The sequence below is a fragment of the Tursiops truncatus genome, chromosome 18 (genome assembly GCF_011762595.2).
Source record: "Tursiops truncatus isolate mTurTru1 chromosome 18, mTurTru1.mat.Y, whole genome shotgun sequence".
In the NCBI taxonomy this organism is placed as follows: domain Eukaryota; kingdom Metazoa; phylum Chordata; class Mammalia; order Artiodactyla; family Delphinidae; genus Tursiops; species Tursiops truncatus.
In genome coordinates, this window is record NC_047051.1 from 68,142,794 (window position 1) to 68,148,793 (window position 6,000).

A 6,000-nucleotide genomic window follows, 5' to 3' on the forward strand; every position below is an offset into this window, starting at 1 on the left:
TGGGTCCGTGAGCCATGGCCGCTGAGCCTTTGCGTCTGGAGCCTGTGCTCTGCAGCGGGAGAGGCCACAACAGTGAGAGGCCCGCGCTACCGCAAAACAAACAAACTAAAACCATTCCTTCTTGATCTTGTAAGAGGTCTCATGACCCACCAGGATGATGCTTAGATTTGGATTATGTAAACTGTCAATAATACGTCATTTGAGGTATAGTCCTTTGTTTCAAAAAACTTATATAACTGTTCCTTCATTTCTAACTGGTGGAACAGTTCTCAGAGTTTTCTGAGATGCTCTTCCTGGGCTATAATGCTCAAATTTGGCTCAAATAAAATTTTCCAATTCCTAGATATACTAACTTTTTGTCAACAGGTTAAAGAATGAATTTGTGTCCTTTACAAAGCCCTTGGAGTCATATTTTTGATCACTTTCATTATGCCAGAAGTACTCTGTATTGCTTTATTCTCATCTATTTTCAGTCTAGGAACTAAGAACGCTAACTGGGTTTCTCCTGCAGTACCTGTAACTGTAAAGTTTATCTTCTTTCTCTGAGATCCCATGTGTCTTAGACTGTTCAGGCTGCTATATTGACTACCACGAACAGTGTGGCTTATAAACAACAGGAATTTCTCACAGTTCTGGGGTCTGGGAAATCCAAGATCAAAGTGCCTGCACATCGGGTGTCTGGTTAGGGCCTGCTTTCTGGTTCATACTACAGTCTTCTCACTGTGTCCTCACATAGGGGAAGGGATGAGGGAGCTCTCTGAGGTCGCTTTAATAAAGGCACTAATCCCATTCATGAGGGCTCCACCTTCATGGCCTAATCACCTCCCAAAGACCCCCACCTCCTAATAACATCACATTGAAGATTAGGATTTCAACATATGAATTTGAGGACACAAACATTCAGTCCATAACAGCATGTTTGCCTGTCCTAGCCTGCCAGGAAGGGCAAGTCTTGAATTCCTTTAAGGCTGGGACCCCATAAATCAGAGAGGAGGTCTTAGGCAGTTTCCCTCATGGTTTTTGTAGGCATCACTTCCACATGTGAAGTACAGTCCTTGTTTTTTTTTTTAATAATGGGCTGGTCATACCCAATTAAATGTGATTTAAGTAAGACATTTCTGGAATGGTTAAATTTGGTTTATCCAATTATATCATTACAAAGGTAGATTTTTATTGCATCTGTGTAAATAACTACATTGCCATGAGAAATAAAGGGACTCAGTGCAGGGACTACAGACTCATCATCCTTAAGTTCTCTTGTTAGTTTATTAGCCTGTAACTTATATTAAGATTTCTCATACAGTATTTCCTCTGAATTCTGAAGAGAGATTTGGAGCAACATACCTTTCAATGAGTGTTTTCTTGCAGTTTGCACAAGATTAGCCTGCTAAATACTAGAAAGAAAAGATAGAGCAAGGTGAAAGAAAAGTGTTTTTTCCTGTGGCTATGTAAAAAATTAATAAACAGACATCTGTTTATTAAAAAATTAATTAAACAGATTAGATAGAGTTGGGAGACCAGAAGGGGGAGCTCTGACATCCTGCAAAGATAAGGCCCAACCCCTGTAAGTAGAATGAAGACTCCTTTTCCCTGGCAGGGCTTCAGCCAATGAAAAGCCATGGACTCTTTGTTTTCTAGAGCCCTCCCAACTTCCTTTTCCCCTCTATAAAAGAGTTCTCCTTCCCTTGCTGTGCGGGGGACTTGAACACAGCTCACAGTGGTTGCAGACCCTGAATTGCAATTCTCTGCTGATCCCAAATAAACTCAACTTTGCCGGAGAAATATCTGGCAGTCTATTTGTTTCTGGTCAACAGCTGTGAGAAAAATGACACTAACCACAATTAAATTATGCTTTTCAGTTCCAGTTAGTCCTACACAGTTGATTCATGTTCTGCTGCATCTTGGGTCAGCAGTTGGCTGTCACAAAGTTGCCTGCTGCTGGGCTATAGGAGTGCTGGGAATCCTATCTTGGTCCCAGGGACAGTCTGGTAGGTGGAGACATCACCTTACAGTGATGTCATGGCCTCATGAATATCTGGAACAGTGCTCTCCTGAGGCTATCATTCTTCTGATATTTCTGCCAGAAGGTTCCATTCTTGATCTGTCGCTTATAGCAGGGGCATAAGGGAAAAAGGGAGCCACATTTTGGTGATGAGACTGAATGATTCTGGTTAATTTATTCCAGCAATGTCAAAGAAAACCAGCCCTGGATGCTCAATGCTAGTGGCAAGACAGCTTTTTATTTTTTTGGCTGCACAGCATGTGAGATCTTAGTTCCCCCACCAGGGATTGAACCTGTGCCTCCTGCATTGGAATTGCAGAGTCTTAACCACTGGACCGCCAGGGAAGTCCCAGCAAGATAGCTTTTATACAGATGACGGCAGTAGGGAAGAGAGACGGCAGTGTCAACTTAGCTCAACTCCAATTAAGACAAGGTGACTGAAGTTTTTAAAGAGAGAAGGGGAAGTGGGATCTGTGGGGAAGTGAAAAGGAGGGAACAAAAAGGGACTAGGAGGGAGATGGGGAAATGGAAACTTGCAGAGGGAGAGTAAGTGGAGAATTACTAGTAATGATTTAGCAACGTGGGTTGCGACAATGTACATTTTTCAATTTGGCAGCATTGTGTTTTCTTGAATGAAAACGCAGCGTGGAGGGCTGGGGTCACCTTTAGGGATATAGCATGGTACAGGTAGAAGCCAGGCTAAAGGTTAGTCAGGTCCCTTAGCACAGTGTTCTGACGAGTTCTTTGTGCCACGTGGGAGTTCTCAGTAACTAGCATGGGAACATAGCATCTGACTATTTTGGAATGATTGATTATCCTGAAGGCAAAAACCTTTATGTCATCAAGGACACTGACAATTCTCCAGGATTTTCTTACCTAACCAGTAAGGAATATTTTAAATACAAGGGAATTTTAAATTGAGGGGAAAAAAAATCTTAAAAATTAATAGGGACGGTGGGAGGGAGGGAGATGCAAGAGGGAAGAGATATGGGAACATATGTATATGTATAACTGATTCACTTTGTTATAAAGCAGAAACTAACACACCATTGTAAAGCAATTACACCCCAATAAAGATGTTAAACAAATTAATTTTAGTAGTTAATAGGCCAACCTTTACGTATCAATATGTGATTGCTCTGAACCATCCTGATAGGTCTATAATGATGAAAACATTCATATTAATAATCTAGGTTTAATTGTACCTGATGATATGGGGAATTGAGTTACTCTTTTTGACCCGATACTTCTCAGATTGTTGACTTGGTAAATAGATCGCCTCTCACGTTACTGCTGAGTTATTTAAAAATTGGAGGATGCCAACCCTGATTGTTTGGGCATCCTTACTTATTCCCAAGGGTGCTGGGATTGGTGCTGGTCCCCCGCAAGATTCCCTGCCCTGCCCTGCATACCTGTCCTCGTCCACACGTTCTGGCTCTTACTGCTCCCCAGAGCGTTCTCAGGATAGGGCTGAAGTATCTAGTTTTCAAAGATTCAAGACCCTTCCCCCTTTCCTGACCCTCCTCATCCCCTCTCCCCATCCCTCAGGGTCCTATCCTTCCATTTTCAGGTCCGCTGACCAAACAGTTCATTCCTGAGGGCCCACCAGCAAGGGCTTAGATGTTTTGTTACAGATCCTCCCAAGTCACTCCCCAATAAGGGTTCTCTTGCCTGGTGTCATTCAAGCCAACAGAATGAGCCCAAATTTGGGTCAGAAGCAAAGGGAAGCTTCCTTCTCTGATCAGAGAATGGAGAAGCGCGAGCTCGCGCTCTAGAGAACAGGTCCTCGCCAGCAGGCAGTGGGTGGGGCCGCTTTACAGGGATCGCAGCTGCAGGGAGGGGGCGGGGTTCTCGCAAGGCAGGCGCAGGCCCAGGCCCAGGCGCAGGCGCAGGCGCTGGGCGCCCAGCGCGGCCTCTCTGCACACGGCCCGCCCAGCTGAGGTGCCGGAGCAGCCATTTTTGCACCGGCAACTCTGGCTTGAAGGACCCGGTTCGAGGCCTCAGCGCGCAGCCCCCTGTGAGCAACGAAATTAAACACGAAGGAAAAGAAAAAGGTTAGACTTTATTTTATTACCCAGATTCCACTTTTATTTCCCGAGAATTGGTAATAGGCTTTGCCTGCGACAGTTTGTGTTAATCCTGCCTTTTTATTTTCTGTAATTTGCTAAATTGACATCTTGGGGCCTTGCTGGCCCTGGAGGGATTAGCCGCTTCCTAGAGAGAGCTAATGACACGTGTCAGTGTACCTTTCACATGCAAAGCAATCACTCCAGAGCCCATGCCCCTGGCCATGTCCTCTGTTTAGCTCCTTCAGTCGGGGCCACTGTCAATTTGCCTGTCATCCCAGGGCCGGGTACCGGACAACAGGAGACAGCCCTGCACCCCAGAGCCTGCAGAAACTCTTCAAACCCGCCAACCCGAAACCCACTTACCTTGCCTTGCATGTTCCTTCCCACAGAAACCACATTTTTCTCCACAGAGCCTATGTAATTACAGCTGATATATTTCTACTTACCAAGTTTCAACAATATGTAATATAATTTGTCTTTATCTGTGATAATACCATCTAAAAGTATACAAGAGTAAGATGGCTCTCTCTGAAAGTTACAAGGAAGGAGATTTAAAATACTACATGCATTAGAATGGTGACCATAACAGGGTTCGGCGTGCACGTCATTTTATTATCAGAATTATCGGAAGTATTTGCAATTTACACTAACCGAAGAGAATTGTTTGGATTTTATTTTATGTAGTAAGCTTATCCTTCATTTATTCCTAAAGCAACGTGATTGCTATACATACCGACTTCGTTATGCCCTGCCCGCATTTTCTCTTGGCCTCCTGGCCAACCCTAGTTCTTCCCCGAACGGCCTCACACCATGGGATGTTCACCGCCCCCCCGCCCAACACCTTGGGTTCTGTAAGTATAACAAACTATCTCTTCAATGATAATCATCTCCTGATCTGTTGGCCTCATCATATCTGAATAATAATAAAACCTACATTTTAAACAATGTTAGAAACACAAGGTGTTACTACCTTCCCTGAAAATATGGTGAGAATCACCCCCCTCCCCCATCCCAAAGGAAGAAAAATACTCTCACATTTTACTCTTGAGTTATTCCATCCCTACCCCTCCTGTGATCAGGAAAGTGAGGAAGTTCTAGAAGTTTCACCCCACCAGGTAAGATTTGGTGGTTTACCCTGGTGTACTTCTGTCTGTAAAGTCTCTTCCTGTTTTTGTTTTCATTGCATATATTTAAGGCGTATAGCCTGATGATTTGATATATCTATATATTGTGAAATAATCACTTCAGAGAAGTTAGTGAGCTAGTGAGCATCCATCACCTCACATAGTTATTATTATTTTTTTTTGTGGTGCAAACACTTAGAATCTACCCTCTTAGCATATTTCAAGTATACCTGTAGTCACCATGCTACATATTAGATATCCAGAACTTATTCTTTTTGCATAATTAGAACTTTGTATATGTAGACCAACATCTTCCCATTTACCTCTCCCCTCCCCTGCAGCTCCTAGTAGCTATCCTCCTACTCTCTGCTTCTGTGAGTTTGACTATTTTAGATTCCACGTATAAGTGAGATCATACAGTATTTGTCTTTTTGTGTCTGGCTTATTTCACTTAGCATGATGTCCTCCGGGTCCATTCATGTTGTTACAAATGGCAGAATTTCCTTTTTAAAGACTGAATAATATTACATTGCGTGTATATACCACATTTTCTTAATCTGTTCATCCATTAATGGACATTTAGGTTGTTCCCATATCTTGGCTACTATGAATAATGCTGCAGTAAACATAGGAGTGCAGGTATCTGTTTGAGATCCTGATTTCAATTTCTTTGGATTAAATACCCAGAAGGGAGATGGCTGGGTCATATGGTAGTTTTGTTTTTATTCTTTTGAGGACCCTCCATACTGTTTTCCATAATGTCTGTACCAATTTACATTCCCACCAATAGTGGGAATTCCCACCA